The following is a 17,437-nucleotide window of genomic DNA, read 5'->3' as shown; positions in this document are numbered from 1 at the left end:
CCTTTGTTTCATCAAACCTGCGGCTTTGGCTTTTCATGGTCTGAGAGCTGTTCAGATGTCTTTTAGCTAACTCCCTGGGGGCTGTTATGTGCCTTTTAGTGAAGAATGGGTTTTCTGCCAACTCTAACAAAAAGGCCTGATGGTTGAAGTGATGCACTGAAGGTTGTACTTCTGTAAGGTTCTCCTGTCTCCACAAAGGAGCTCCAAATCTCACTGGATTCATCGGTAGTTCCAAAGTCTAAAATCTGACCTGTACTTTTGGGTGCTTTTAATGCTGCATAAATTTCCATGTGTCCATGTGTAAAGGCACACATATAATGATATGTGTGCCTTTACACAATCCTGTCTGATAGTACAATTCTACTAACCTGTTAATGTTATATATCATGCACCTCAATAAAATAAACAAATAAATAAATAATAAACTAGGAAAACACACAAAAGACTTATTATTACACTATTTTAAAGGTAAGTGAATATTGTATTTGGAGGCAATGAAGTGTCATCAGTACAGGGGTATGGTTCAATTTCCACAAAGCTGTAATATAGACGCAATCACAAACAAGCCACAATTCATTATCATGTGCAAGCAACTTTATATTTCTCTGTCATTCAAGTCCAGTTGTAACACTTGATGTGTTACAGTTTATGAAACATTTCTTTATCTTCGGGTGACCGTGGCTCAGGGGGTTGGGAAGCGCATCTATAACCAGAAGGTCGCCGGTTTGATTCCCGGGCTCTCTGTCCTGGTCGTTGTATCCTTGGGCAAGACATTTGACCCTACTGGTGTTGGCCAGAGGGGCCGATGGCGCGATATGGCAGCCTCGCTTCTGTCAGTCTGCCCCAGGGCAGCTGTGGCTACAACTGTAGCTGCCTCCACCAGTGTGTGAATGAATAGTGGAATTGTAAAGCGCTTTGGGTGCCTTGAAAAGCGCTATATAAATCCAATCCATTATTATAATTATCTATTAAACTGATTTAGAGGGTTTGTGCTATAAGCAAAACTGCAGCTTGCCAAAAAATCATGCTGTAGGAAATATGACTGAACCCCAAATGGTTCTGGGATATGAAAGTCTGTTTACTCTGATGTGTGCTTTGCATTCATCTTCGGTTGACTACAATATTGCTAAAATATTATCTTGCCTTCAGATTTGTCATAGTCACAAAATAAACACATCCACTGCAAAGCGCATCCTATTTTACAATACCCTCAGCAGTGTTTTTACTCCCACATACCTGTCTAGATTAATGTTTATGTCATCCTCCACTTTCTAAGCTCCATTTTCACTTCCTCTTTCCTCCTCACTCACACACTAATTGGTTCTACAACCTTTCAAGCTGCCACTTCTGCTGACAGAAATCTACTTCAAATCCCCATTTGGATCTAACTCGCTTTATCTCTTCAGCTAATTTAAAGCCAACAATTATTGTCCTGTCCTTTAATTGTTTTGGTAGGTTGTTTTTGTTTTTTCTTTGTTGCTGGGTTATGACTGTCATCAGTCAGTGTTACCCCCTTGCTTACGGCCAAAGGCAAAGCTGCATATCTGGTTCGGTGTTACTTTCAAATGGAGGTTTTGTGTGAAAACTGCTACTGTTTCTACTGTTGTTTTCTTTTCTGCATGTTTGCTGATTTTATGTAACATTACTTACAGGAAAAATTACTTTTAAATTTAAAATAACTTTAAGTGTGTGATCTATAATTCAATATTTTACTTTAACATTGTTTTGATGAACAGAATATTTAACGGGAATGTGAAAATGTGAATCTATTCTATGTTCAAGTGTTGCTGTGAAGTTGCCTTCCTTAAAATAATACAACATGAAACCAAGTGGCATGCAGTTACTTTTGCAGATAGCCAAGCAGAGACTAACCACCCTCCCATCCACAATCACAAACAAAAACGTTTTTCTCTAATATTTAGCAATTCAAGATAAATTAGATCAGATTAAAACATACTATTTATGCTGACTGTCTACACTGTTCATGGAGGTTTTCACCTTTCTGCAATCTAATCTTACATAAATGTTTTCCTATTATTTCCTATTAGCTGACAATGATAAGCGGTTGATGAATTTTTCAAACTATTTCATTAGGATAAAAGGCAATGAAACACCATGAAAACATTTAGTACATATGTTATTCTGCAGAAAAATGTTCCCCATTATTAATACATATCTTTTGGTTGAATTAATTTTAAATACTTTATATATTTAATATAATATTATAATATCTGTTCAGTGTCCAGTATCATATTCTACAAATCACATATTGTAGTTGCTGTCCATTGAGAACCACATATCTATGAAAAAACAGTTGTGCATGAGTTTAAAAACACAGGCCCACATCCTGATGATATTTCTTTTTAGCATATTAAATATATAAATAATACAAAAAAATCAAAAAACAAAACAGCTGAATTAAAAGCCTTGAGCAGTGGTTGACATGGTGAACCGTCAATATATACAGCAGGAAAAATGAAAATGAAAATATCAATGAAAAAAGAAGGTGGAGTTTTGGCAAGCAGTGCTCGCCTTGCTTGCCCTGACAAAATGGTGAAACATCCATCCAGGTCACCTGTAGCAAACCGGACATGTCAGCCAATGTTTTCTTTTTCAGGCTTGTGTTCTTTTTAGCGTCTTTACTGAATCTAGTTTCTTCATCAGGTTTCTCTACAGACTTTTAACACCTGCTTGCAACAACTGGTGTGTAGAGGACATATCTTTTTGCAGATGCTTTTTGTGCCCTTCAAATAAGTTTCTTATTTTGGCATCCTTGAAAATCTTTAGTGATCAGGACATTGCAAAGGACACACTGTTAGGAATTTTAATAGGGTCTGCTCACTGCAATGATTAGATTATTTATATTTTTGAGAGGTTCACACACTGGTTCTGGCCTCAATTATTATTGACCTTGGAGATGGAAGCATACTATCCCCACATTGTGATCATATTTATGCAACTAAGTACAGTGAAAAACAACACCAAAAACTACGCCTCTTTCTTTGTGTTTTTCTATTTCTTGAGCTCAGAAGTCAGCTGAATTATAAAGAAAAGGTACCAGCAGAGGGCAAAGGAAAACCAAAACCCAGGGAGAGGGTAAAGAAGGATTAAGTGAGAAGCAATGAGAAGTAGAAGGGAGGGAAACATGCTCCCGTTAGGATGTGTAAGCAGTGCTCTAGGGCACCAGTCTGTGTGTACCCTGCAGATGCCCTGTGCTGTCTAATCTTATTTATTTTCCCACTCTGCTTACTTAGATACAGTACATGAGACTGTTCCCACTGCTGGCCTGATAGTTGGTGCTTGCTTATAAACAAAAACATCCACGCTCTCTGTGCTGCCTTAAATAGCTCATATACTTTAAATTCCACCCTCTGTGACCAGTTTGGTTAATAAAATAGAGTATATCTTTCAGACAGGTAAGAGAGTCATTATAAGTGGTCAAAAAACGCGTCAAATTCACTGCACGCAGGACGTAGTTATACAAGTATAACTACATTTCACTGTGTGTTATACTTGTATAACTATGCATGTGACAAATAAAGAACCTTGAACCTTGAACCTTTTCACCAAATAATACCTGCTGAGTGCTTGTATTAAAATATCTAACAGAATATTGAAATACACCTTTGAATGTATTTAGGATATTTTGTGTGTTCTTCTGAACAAACAACACTGTAAAGAGCCTTTCAACTTTGTGAAAGCAGCTGTCGTCTGTAAGATTGCTCTTGCCAATCCCGAGCCAGCTACCTGGCCCCAAACACTGTAGACTGTCGGGTTCCTCTGGTCCTGTGCTGTTTCTGTTTTGAGCAGATTGCATGAGATTTGCTTTCACAACATCTTTTAACATTTAAACTTTTACATGTAAAGCAGGCAAAGTGATATGATACATAATCTCACCAGCAAGTTACTCAGTACGAGACTTAAGGGTTCTGCACAGTTCAGTAAAATCTTGGATTGGTAGCAACCAATTAATATTAACAAGCAGTCTCAGTGTAGAATTCAAACACTGCAGCTTTTTATAGTTGCTGTAAAACGACTAAAAAAATTGGTACACCGAAAAAAATTAATGAAAGGTGAGAGCCTAAAGCATTTTTTGAATGTACTTATTCCTTAAAAAAAAGGCATGTGCTTTTATTTTTGTCCATGAAGCTATTGGAAATTTAAAGTTTAACTTACCATATCGCATATGTTAATGCTTTGGATGCTTCTAGGAACTCATTTGCTAGTAATTTAAACAAGAGAAAATAAAATAAACTGGGTGACTAATCCAAAAATTAGAACATACTCTTGAGACTCTTGAATCTTTTCATTTCTTTGTATTTTGTTAGGAAAATGGAAAATAGCAGCAATTTATCAAGACATGCAAATAGAAACTGAAAAACATTATAAAAAGCAAAAACAGTTTATGGGGTTTGTCCACCTTCAACTGAATTCTCTTAGGCAACTACCTTTTCATTTGTTTAAGCGGTCTTCAGCAATAGTCCTCCAGGATTCTTGAAGGACATTCACAGCTCTTCTTTGGATGTTGGCTGCCTTTTGTTCTGTTCTCTGTCAAGATGATCCCACACTGCTTTAGTAATGTTGACGCCTGGACTCTGGGGAGACCAATCCAGGGCTGATAGTGTTCCATTGTGTTTTCCTATCCAGGTGTGCTTTTACTGCATGTGCAGTGTCTTTTGGATCATTGTCATACTGAAAAGAAAAGCTGTTGCCACTGAGATTGTATTGCATGGTGGGTCAAAATCTGTTTTGATAAGGACATCACCTAACCATCTCTCACTGAGTCTAAGGAGCTTGGAAAGAAAAGTGTCTGAACTTCTTTAAGTTGCTTGAAGATGTTTCACCTCTCATCCAAGAAGCTTCTTCAGTCTTATTCACAGAGAGAGTGAAACGGGCAAGTTGCCACTGCCTGTCAGGGCTGCAGTGTTGGGAAGTGGTCGGTGGCATGGTAACATCTTTGAACTGATTACTGTCACTGTACACTAATACGATAATAAACTAAAATAATATATTTAACTGACTAGTATTTCTGGTAATGACAAGCAAGGGCAGGAATTTAGTTTAAATTCCTACAAAATTTAGTTTGGAAGTGCGCCGGATACGCCCAACAGGTTAGAGACCCTGGACCCAGAACTCGCTAGAATTGATATTTCTCATCTGGCCTGGGAATGCAATGAGATTCCCCAGCAAAAGCTTGAAAATGTGGCTGGGGAGGAGGTTGTCTGCAATATCCTCTGCAGTGCAACCTGACATCAGATAAGTGGAAGATAACTGATAGATGGATGGGGGGATATTGTTATCTCTCTCTATTTTCTTTGGTTATTAGTTACAGTTTTCCCCATCACCATGAGCCAAAATCCTCATAATGAGAATGAAATGGATAGAAGTAAGATATTAAATGACATGTAATAGCCATAACCTTCAACCTTTTTAAGCATATCTCATTAGCATTAACTTACTTTATATTATCATTCAAGCTGGATGCTTTCACTTACAGTCCAGTATTATCAGTATTTTTTTTTGTCAAACTTTTTTATGTATTTTACTTGTAGCACAGTGAGCGTCTCAGGGCAAATGATATTCAGCACTATTATTTCAACCTGAGCCTTACCCTTTTTTTGTTTTTTTAAAACTATCATCACTTCTGTAGAAAACACTTTGCAAAGGTGCGCCATTTCTTTCTTTCTCCTCAGACACCACAATTATCTTTTACAACATCCACCCCGCCTTCTCCACTTCACCTTGAAGTGAACTTCTTCCTTACAAAGAGCATGGCAGCATGTAGACCTGAAGCAGATTCTGATTCACTAACATTTGCGCTGTGATAAGAACAAAATTGGCTGGAGGGCAATGTTTTATGAATCTGATGGTAATTTTTGCATGTACTATTATTATTTTTTGTGCAAGGTAAGAACATTTCTGTGCACATATAAGTAAATAGGACCGTGGCACACATGGTAACAGGGAGTAGTTTCACACAAATTACTAAATGAATGTTTCCATCTCAATCGGGCTGAGTTCTACGGGGATGCAAACGCACAAATTACACTCTCAGTGAATTTGCAACATCAATAATTTTTTCTTAAAATAATTGCATATATCATGTTATATATGAACCAGTCTGTGAATCGTATCAGTTATGATCTAGTTTTCAAATATATGGGCTTCAAAAAGAAGATTAGAAATATTGAGAACATACAAATTTAAGTAGCACTACTGTATCGCCTGTAATCCCATACATGCCACATGTTGTTAAGCTGTATAGTGGAAATGCTACTTTCGCTTTGAAGTGTTAAAGAAGTATTAAAATGTAACAAACACGCAACCTTCCTGTTCCCACAGAAATAAAGTTTTGTGTATGTGAATGTTAAGTCTGTTTGCTCTTGATAAAAAAATAAAATAAAATAAAAAAGCAGCTGCAGACATAAAGTCAGCGATAACCACTTTTTGGCAGACGAGGATTGCTTTTAGGTGTCCACATGACTGTGATAAGCAGTTATCGCAGATGCGCCGTAATTTATTTTTGTTCTGGAACTAGGCCTAGTCTCAATATCAGGCTCTTGCCACACTGCATAACTGCATTAATCTCAAGGAAAGAACATGTTACGATCAGGATAAATAAGGACTTTGAATTGATGAAAAGACCGAATTACACAAACAGCACAGAAAGCAAAACTCTTGGACAGGATGGCCAGTGCTATCTGGGGCTGTGTGGACATCTAATACTTTGTGGCAACAGCGGGGGGTGTCTGAGCAATTAGCTTTGCAAATATTTGAAAGGCACTAAGGCAACAATGGAGGTTTTAACAGAAAATTTAAACCATGCAAAGTGCTTTGTAATAATCACAAACTACAGCTTAATGATTATAACTTAGGTCACATCATACAGTATATGAACCTCTGGCTTCTGAAATTACCAGGCAAATCCTGAAAAAAAAAATGGCACCTCTATTCTGTGGAGGAAATTCAACTGAAATTGAAGAGGTATCCTTATATGCACTGCTGCACAGTAAGAAGAGCAGCAAGCATACTCCTACGTCACTGAAAATCTAACAGGCCGAGTCTCCATCCTCACTGGTCTAGTCTTAGGTCCAGTGCAGTCCTTGCTGTAATTTGTGGAGTCTGCCAATGGACCTAAGTCCGATATCTTAGTTAACTATCCACTATCCTCTCGCTTGTGGCTCAGCTTTATTCTTCTTCCCCCACTTGACCTCTCCCTCCAAAATAAAAGCACATTAAAAATAAAATGGCGCCCCTAAAAGTCTCTGGGCTACAAAGTGATACATTTGAGTGCACGCTGCATTAAGAAAGTTAGAAGATTTTCATACATAATACAAAAGGTAGGGAAGTGCCACAGACTTAATAGATATCAGATTATTTTTTTTATATGCAGTACACAGTATTCACTGAAATTGTTAATTTATGATCTATATCAATTATTTGTCCTTAATTTTTTAGGAAAAAGTAATTAAAAAATAGATTTTTGCCCATGTTAATTTTTAAATAATACTTGTTGGTGTTAGATGTTTGTCAGATGTTTGCAGCGGTACAAAACTAACTTAAATGATCACTGTGATTGCTACATTATTTTACAATACAAATGACTGTCAGAGTTGCAATAAATGAGCTTTCTCTCTGAGCACAAATTTTCCTTTCAACATCTGCAAAGGTTTTCCTGTGCTGCTGATCAATATCGCTTTTCTTTGCAATTACTTATATAGTCAAACTGTTTCCTGCTTTTAAAAACCCACCATTCAGACCGTGTTTTCTGTTTCCCAACAAAAACATGCACTTTGTGATCCTCTAACAAAAGAAGATGCGGCTAAAAACAAGCTGTTACTATGCGATTTTTTGAGGCCCATTATGGTGTTAATTCCATTGAGGCGCACCACTAATTAGCTGTCCGTTTCATTGCTTTTGTTTTTTGTTTTTTACTCTTAAATTTATGTCTTTTGTTTCAGTCACGTCTGTCTAGGGCCACAGCATGCGACGCCAGACACCTGTCAGTGGTCTTACAATCCTCTGCATTATTATCCTCTCAGCTCAGAAGCTTCTGTGTGTCTGTGGCATGTATATGAAAGCAGCAGTCAGAAAGCTGCTGGTAGGACAGTGCTTGCACACATGCTCAGATACATAAAATGACCACGGTTTGCCTAAGAGCTTTAACTTTAAAGTGTGAGTATACAATCTCAGATAAAAACTGAAGTAACCCCCTGGGTGTTGTGGGTGTCCTATGAAACAAAGCTGACAGCCAGAACAGTAAACAGAGAACAGTAAACAAAGCAAGGATAAAAAAGGAATCAAGTGGACCATTACAGATAAAATTATGTGAAAATTGTTGCACCAGTTGCATCAGTTATTATTATAAGATGTGTTATGTGTGGCGTAAGTGTGAACTGTGGGCATTGTGCATTGGTCTGTTGGAGATCAGTGCTGCCAGTAAACTGATTAATTGAAAACTCAGACAGGACGTCATAAGATTTTAAAGACAATCTGACACTGAGTGGTAGAGTTCGCCTTTTAGCTCAAGGCAAGCAGTGCTTCCGCAGTGAAATCTAAGGATTATTTGCATGTTCAAACAACAACGTTGCTGCATGAAAGAGCTCACATGTGGCCAAGAGCTGACTGAAAGCTTCTATTTGGATTGACACTATTAAAAAGCAGATTCTTGGAAGGGAGCTACAAGCTAGCAAATGAGTTAGAGAACCAAGAGGTAGTACAAGTACACAAAACAGAATAACTTAATAAATAAAACCCAAGAATGCTCCTTGTGGTGTAGATATATTACTTTGTGTATGATTAAAAGATGTTTGTTCGATTATCTACCTGCCTTTTTAGCCATTTTTAATCTTTGTGTATATGTTTTTTACAAGTAAATAAAAGAAGAAAACCATGAGAGAGACCAGAAGGCAAAAATGGGGCAAACTGCTGCCATTTTTGTGACACAGGTAACAAACAGCAACAGCTTACTAACTGGGAGGGAGAGCTTAATTTCAGACATAAACATGCAGGTCTGTAATGTAGTCCTCCTCTGCTTTTTAATCCCAGTCAATTGCTTATTTACACTCGTAAACATGCTCCATAATTACCAGCTCACACATCTGCTGACTCCCGTACATCTGCATCTGACGTGTATTGGCCTTCATTTGAGAACAGTGAGCGGACTGAACAGGCAGATTGTTAGGCTCCTCCGCGATAAGGGTCATCACCATTGGTTCCCTTTTAGAGGCAGCAGCTGCCATAGAGGATGGCTTACTAGCTTGCAGGAAATGTAATATTTCCCATGTGTCATGTAGTGTTCACTCATGTCCTGGGGGCATTTTCACTGCTTGTGGGAGAAAACTGCAGGCTGACATTATGATGTGGTCATTGCTTATAAGCAGTGGTATTTTTGAGCTCTTTAGCTGACTACATGTATGAAGTGGATTTGTAAATAATACAGCTGCACAGTCTTTCGGAAGATTTCTTTGTCCTCAAACCTTTCCCCACACCTCTCTCTTTTTCCTATTGACAGGAAAGCTGTGAAGACTAATATAATTTCTTTTCTTTTTTTTTAACTCTTGACAGAAAAACAGCCACAATAAACTCTTTTTTTCCTGTTATGTAACTCAGGAAGAATAGAATCAGCTGCTTTGTATCAATAGCTCTGGACTACTACCAATTAACTTAAAAGGCATTCATTGATAAAAAAAAAAATGCATCTTAAATATTTAGGATGAATTTTTTTTAAAGTTTTTTTTTACAGTGTGTTTTAGTAGAAGAGGGATTTTGTAGTACATTAAGACTCACAAGTTGAATTAGTAAGAAACATTGTGAAATTGTCAATTAAACTTAACAACAACAAAAACAGACATCTGTTAAAAAAAATTAAGCGAGTGAAAGCGGTGTTTTTAAATGCACTGTGTTTGACAAAATAATGATAACTGAATGTTCCTAAAACGACCGGTGACAATGCATAAATATATTTACAGCACTGATGTGGAGACAGGGAGTGAGTTGAATAGAGTCATGGTCAATAGAAGCACTGTTAGTTTGAAAATTCCTTTTTTTTCTCCCACACACTGTGCAACCACTATCCATAGAGACCAGCTAAGACTGCCAACCTACTGAGAGCTGTTCATGCTATAAAGCGTCTTACACAGTCTTGGGCATATGGCATGTTTGCATTATTGAACAGCTGCACCACAGAACAGCGGATGAAGTGTATCCAGCTCTCTGTGCTAAAATCTAAAGAGGGAAAAAAGGCCAAATTTTGAATTCAACAATTCCCCCAAAACCATTCCTTCTTCTTTTCTATCCAAGTATATTTGAAATAAGTCAGTGCTCAGATTTGGCTTCATCTGTCCCTTTTCACTCACTCCACCACACTTTGCTCTGGATAATGCTTCACATTTCCCACAAGATCTGGCTGTAAAACACTTATAACTTGCCAAAGTCACCCCTTGCTTGTGATCGTCTCTAAAACAAACAAACAAATTTGCTAAAAGGAAATTAAAAATTTATTATTCAGCGATTTTAACAACATGTTGCCTATTTCAACTTTTATGTAGCATTCTATCCAACCAGATGACCTCTGAATTGTGCGCAGTTGACCGGTCCTGAATGAAATCTCTAAATAGCTTGACCTCACTTTATACCCACAATCCCTCAGTTTCACATCTCACTGCATCCTCTTATTCCCAGGTGACCCAGCAGTGATCTATGGGAGCATAAGGCATTATCTAATGTGATATGAATGTGATTTTCATCTGCACGTTGCCAAGCCGACCCTCTAAAAAACAACAGATAGTAACTTCACTTTGGGCTTTTGGACACTTTCTTTAATCATATAAAATAAGGAATTTTTATCCCCCCCCCCGCCGACAGGTTTTGATTCATGCATTATAAAAGATTGAATAGACTCATGAGCATGAATACTGATATATATTGGTCATTTTTTGTAGTTCTCTAATTTCTGTTATTGGATTAGATTTCAGATAGCAAATTATGTTGTGATTACCTTTTACATTTACAAAACACACCCTGTAATTATAAATCTCCCCCATAATCTGAAAATAGTTTAAGTATAATGACTTTATAATCCTCTCATAAATGCACACCTAACCTGCAACTTTAATATAGGAAAAACACACGACTCTGTTGGCATTAAACGACATTAAACAACAACAAATGTTGGCATCAAGTACCAGTTGTGAAAATTCAGTTTAATAAACCATGCAACTACCCTGTTAATCTTACAGTAAGCTCCATTTAATAGCAGCTGTACTAAATTGCTGCTATTTATGAGCCTTTAAACTTGATTATTAATCTCACAGAAGCACTCAAACTTGAACATTTACAGTCGGGAAAAATAATTATTTGATTCCTTGCTGAATTTGTAAGTGTGGTCACTTACACAGAAATGAACAGTCATTAATTTTGATGATATTTTCATTTTAATGGAGAGAGACATCAACCATAATCAACCAAAATTTAGAAAAAACACATTATATAAAAGTTACAAATGGATTTGCATGCCACTGAGTGACGACTATTTGATCCCAAAGCAAAACCGGATTTAGTCATTCAGCACATAGATTACAGTCAATCAATCAATCAATTCCAGATACTCCTGATCTCAACGTATTAGATTGATGTATAAAGCACACCTGAGCACAGAATCAATACATTTTTCAATCAGTTTCCTCTATTCCATCCTCTCCATCTCTATGGAGAAAAGTGTAGACCTGTAAAATGCTGGAATGTGCTACAAGAGCATTGGCAAGAAGCTTGGCGATAACATAAAACTGTTGGTGCAATGACTCGGAAATGGAATAAAAAAATGACCATCTGTCACCCTCAGTGGAAGATCTTGCCACAGTCACCAAGATAACCAATAGTAACACACTAAAGCATATGTTGGAGTGTCTAGAAGGTCCCCCTGATCCAGAAGGCACATGTACAGGCCAATCTTAAGTTTACTAGTGAACATCTAAATGATTCAGAGATGGTTTCAGAGGAAGTGCTGCGGTAGATAAAATCAAAATCAAGCTGAGGGGTATCAATTTGTCCTGATGTTTTTGTATAATGGGAAATACTGAGCATGGCCCAAAGAACACCATCCAAACAGTAAAACATGGAGCTGGAAACTTTATGCTTTGGGGCTATTTTTCTGCTGAGGGTAAAGTGTGACTTCACTGCGATGATAAGCCAGTAAACGGAGGCCATGTGGTGGATGGATCTTCCAGTATGACAATGACCCAAAACATGCCACCAAGGGAACAAAAGAGTGGCTAAAAAAGTAACACATTAAGGAAATGGAGTAACTAAGTTGTTCTTCACACCTCATAGAAAATCTGTGGAGGGAGCTGCAGCTTCGAGTTACCAAGCAGCAGCCAAGAAAACAAAAGGATTTATAGAGTGGAACCAAACCTCTCTTAAGATGTGTAAAGGGTTTCTTCATCAAGTACTAAATCATGATTTTCTTAGGGATCAAATGCTGGTCACTCTGGATTTAGGCTTGAAATTTTGTCTCTCTCCATTAAATGAAGCCACCCTAAAAATCAGAGACTTTTAATTTCTTTACAAGTGAGCAAACTTACATATCCCGAATTAGATCAAATAATTGTTTCTCTCTATATAAATAACCTTTGTGAAAATTTATCTAATGCTGCATTCCATCTTTATGCAGATGATACACCTATTATTTATTTCCTTCAGTAGCACAAACCCCTTGATTTTTTACAGTCTGCCTTTGATGTTGCTCAGTAACATTTAACTCAACTTACAACTAACCTGGTGTTAAATGTAGATAAATCTAAGTTCACGTTATTCTCAAATGGCAAAGAGTTGTTATCTGTGTTTCTATCTATTGTAGGTATCATTAGAGATCAAGGTTTGTCATTGAAAACTCACATCGAAAGGCTTGTGTCCAAGTTGAAAGTAAAAGTGAAGTTTTTTGGAAATCATGTTTCTTTATCCAAGTGAGAAAAAACACTTGATTTATGCAACTTTTTTTTTTTTTAACTGTTATTAGATTTTGGTGATCTGCTTTTTATGAATGCACCTGCCCTGTACATAAAGAGGGTGGATAGTGTCTATCATTGTGCCTTTTTATGTTATTATTGGATGTGGAAATCGGCCATCTGTGTATATAAGCAGACGTTCCCATTGGTTGGTTTTATCTATAACTCTCTCCTCGGGCTAGTTCAGTCTTATCTGTGTATTTATATGTGTAAAAACTACAACCAATATAGCCTTCGCTGTCACAACGCCATGCAAATAAGTTGTCCTGAAAATCAGAAGAGAACTGGGAAAAAGGCATTTAAATAAAAGGCTGTCCCTGTTTCCTGGAATAGTCTACAGGAGGAACTGAAATTGGCAGAGATGGTTACCATGGGGGAGTTTAGGTCCATTTTAAAGGAGTGAGAGAATAACTCTTTTAGTCAGTGTTACTGTTTTTAAATATGGCTCTTAATGTATGTTTGTGTGAAATATTGTATTTGTTTTTTACTTGTTATGTGTTGTATTTGCTGTAACCTTTGCTGCCATGATGGCCAGGTCTCTCCTGGAAATGAGATTTAAATCTCAATGAGACTCTGACTTGAAGAAATGAATGATAATAAATAAATAAATAAATAAATAAATAAATAACTTCCCTCGCTGTACTACAAAACCATCATTATGCTTCTTGAGATACACATTGTCTGATAGTGGCTCTTTTTGCCTTTCCCCATTTTCTCTTCTGTTACATAAATCTAATTTGTGGATGTTGGATCAAGGTAATTGCCTTTTCTAAACTGATTATGCCAAATAGTCACACCTGTTTTCCTTTGTCGTGTATGTTTATGTGCACACAGGGATTTAGTCTTAGTTAACCTTCTTCAGACCCTTCATTGTTAAATCTTTGTCTAGTTTTTAGTAACAGCCTATACAAGCTGAACACAAAAGCTTAAACTGATATCAGTCTGTCAGTACCAACAACATGTTTGATTTAAGCCCGTGATAACCTTCATCCTAATTAGTTTTCTATCTGGCACAGCCCTGTTTGTTGTTGGGTCAGAATGACCGAAGCTGAGGAAGTCAGTGACTATGTTGTAAATTCGCTTTCTCAGAAAATAGCTCCCCTTTGTTGCTGTGTGAGTGAAAATGCAGCTCGTTGCAAATGTGTAGGTGGTAGCTGGTATGACTTTTACTGTGCCTAAAATAAACCTGCTCATTCTGGTAGCAATTAGTGTCTTTATCTTGTCATTGCAATTATGCTGCCTTTCTCTCGGCTCTTGCAATTTAAAAGTTTTTCTCCCAACATCCATATGGGGTGCATTTGCTTTGATCAGGCACACCTCTGACATAAAAGCAATAAACATTTTACATAAAAAAGAAAACGTGGAGCTTATTTACTAAAAATAATTGGTAAGCTGTGTTTTCTGTTCAAATGAAAGTGGACAGAGGTACGCTCTCTCGTTTTAGTGAGACAATCACATTTCATAACGAAGAGACGCTGGAGCAGTTTGAAAGCTGTATTTATATTTATATATGTATCATACTAAATCAAATCCATCCTTCTCACACAGTGTGCACCGGGTTAGCATATCTCTGTTTAAACAGAGTTAAAGAAGAAAGGCCCTCAGCAGTTTGCATTAGGATGCACAAGCGCCAATGTGACTTACATAAGAGACCACCCAGCCATTTATTTGGTTTAGATATAGTATGCAATAACCCATATCAAGGGAAATCAAAGTACGCGTTTTAACACTGGCAAGGGAGCTTTCACTGTGAAAAGACTGTCTGAAGGAGGTGAAAACAAATGATATATTGGAGATTCAGGAAGCGTCAAGACAGGCACACTGAAACAGAGTGAAAGAGATACATAAAGGGCTGAATAAAAAGCACCGATGAGTCAACCATGAAGGCTTAACCGCAGAGGTTACAAAATTCTACCTATGCTACAACATTGCTTATACAGTGAGACATAAAGGTTACTGTTGTGAAGATTTGAGCTATTCTCTATTCAGATCAAGCCATAAGGGTAAAAATGGAAGGACATCCACCCACTGCCAAAAGAGGAAACGAAGGTTGGTAACAATCCTCCATTGACCTCATTAGGTGATAGGGTAGTTCCAACCTAACAACTGGTGTGGTCCCTTGAGACGTTGCATACACACACACGCACACCGTTTACTACTTTTCCATTGCATCCCATGTAAAACAGAGCCAGAAACAGATGAACAGAAGTGCATGCACCTGTAATGTTGAGTATCTGCCCCTTCTTTTTTGCTCACACACTTTAGGTCTTATTATACGAGAAACTTGAAAAGTCAAACGATTCCCTGGATTTGTCCTGAATTGTTTAATTAAACACATGAAAATATGTCACTTTGTTTCAAGGTGAATTTTTAACTGTGTGTCATTAAATGGAGACTCTGAGCAGCTGCTTCTCACATTTCCACAGTGGGAAATGAGGTGCAACAAGTGTAAGTCTGACAAAGGTCAGGTGACCAGATGGATTGGCTGTAAAAACAGAAACCACAATAGTGTCTTGTGGTGGTTTCACTTTATTTATTTACTCTCAAGCTGTTCTGTGATCACTGAGATGCGAAAGAACGAAAGCCTTATCTGCAGTTTCAAACACAAGAAATATTAAAGTGTTGGTACTTATTTTACAGACATGCAGCTTGTGGGGATAGGTTAATTGGATAATCTAAATTGTCACTAGGTGTGAATGTGCGAATGAAAGTGAGTGCGAATGGTTGTCTGTCCCTGTGTGTTGGCCCTGCGACAGACTGGCGACCTGTCCAGGGTGTACCCTGCCTCTCGCCCTATGACAGCTGGGATAGGCTCCAGCGCCCCCCGCGACCCTGCAAAGGATAAGCGGAAGCGAATGGATGGATGGATGGATGGATGGATGAATGGTACTTATTTTACTGCTTCCTATATGCTACACATATTTATTGCATTCACGAATAAATTAAAAAGATACCCATCCACTGGTTGAACTAACAAACGAGTATCTCGGACTCTTGGAAAGTCTCACTGGCAGAAAGAAGAAAAACAAGTCTGAAAGAAAGCACATTGTATTAGTTTAGAGGAGCTTAAGACCAGGCCCCTAAGTACCAAATCTACATAGGCAGGGTTTCCTTCCATATAAGGCCTAGTGGTACACGGTGTGTAATGATGACACAGAAAAATGCAGAACAAAGCAATCCTACTGAGAAGCACAAACAATTACCCGTGATAGTGTATGGGAATATGTGTCAAACGTTCTCAAGCTCTGAGGGGTTGCACAACAAAATGTTGTTTATCTTGAGGGGTTCAAGTTCCAGTCTTTCCATTTCCAGTCGTTCCATTTCTCCTTCTGTTATGCACATGTAGACAAGTATATTTTCTCATACAGTGAAATGGGGGCTTTCCAGTACAATCTCAGTCACATTTCTTTTAATCTATGGTAGAATAAACCTGATTCATTAAATGAAGTGAGTGCAAACTTATTGTGTACGTAAACTGATAACATTTCTATGAAAATATTACTGAGTGATGCCCAATTTCCCCATATTGTTAAGGAATCAGTTTTCTAAGGCTTAAACAGTACAACAAAAACAAGAGCGGTCCAGTAATCCATTTATTTTTAATCCCTGCCTTGACTTAGATCTTTTTTCTTTTCTTTTTTTTAAAGAAAATCTTAAAATGCTCAGTGTTTGATCACATTTTTACCAGCCACCAGTTATACCTTTGTTTTACTGGGCGCAAAGCTAATCTAAGCTCATCTGTTTTAAATAGCTGCCTATGGTTTTGTGCTCAGAGCTTGCGAAAACTATGGCAAGCAACCAAAAAATCCATACCAGAAAACAAAGACAATGAGTTCAAAGCAACAGCAAGAATAATGAAATCAAAGGGCTGGTTTCAGTGAGATTGTTACTGCAAGCAACCGTTTACATAACCAGGACTGATCAATTAAATTATTATAACCGCAGTAAATCACTTCTTCAGTTTTCTTATACTATGCTCCTGACTGTGGTTGTGAAAACATCTAAAAATGTCACTTTTCTAATGAAATAATATTTGACTGGGCATCAAGTTCACAAAGAGTAAGACTGAAGTTATTCATAATAAACGCTTGTTTTGCTTTCTAAAACAAAAGACTCCTGAGCTGTTGAGGAAAATGTCAAGGGAACTTCCATGAAAGAGTCTTTAACATAACACAAACCCAGCTTTCGTTTGGCATTTGACATCGCTTAAAAAGAAATAGTTCAAAGAGACGAATGAGTCATGTGCTGTATCAAAACGGACACATCGCCCTACTTCATCTCACTTTCACCTTTTAATTTTGGCCCTTGTTAAGGTTCACATTCACAGCCAAGAAGAGTATTTTTTTCTTTCTACACCACCTAGAGGGTCTCTGGGTGTCAAGCACCATCTGCAGAAGTTGGAATGATTTCGAACAATTGCCGCTAATTTAAAG

Source organism: Diplotaxodon limnothrissa, linkage group LG14 (genome assembly GCF_057381915.1).
Source record: "Diplotaxodon limnothrissa isolate DT_005_m linkage group LG14, D_limnothrissa_male_GT1.1, whole genome shotgun sequence".
NCBI lineage: Eukaryota > Metazoa > Chordata > Actinopteri > Cichliformes > Cichlidae > Diplotaxodon > Diplotaxodon limnothrissa.
This window is presented reverse-complemented; position numbering follows the sequence as displayed.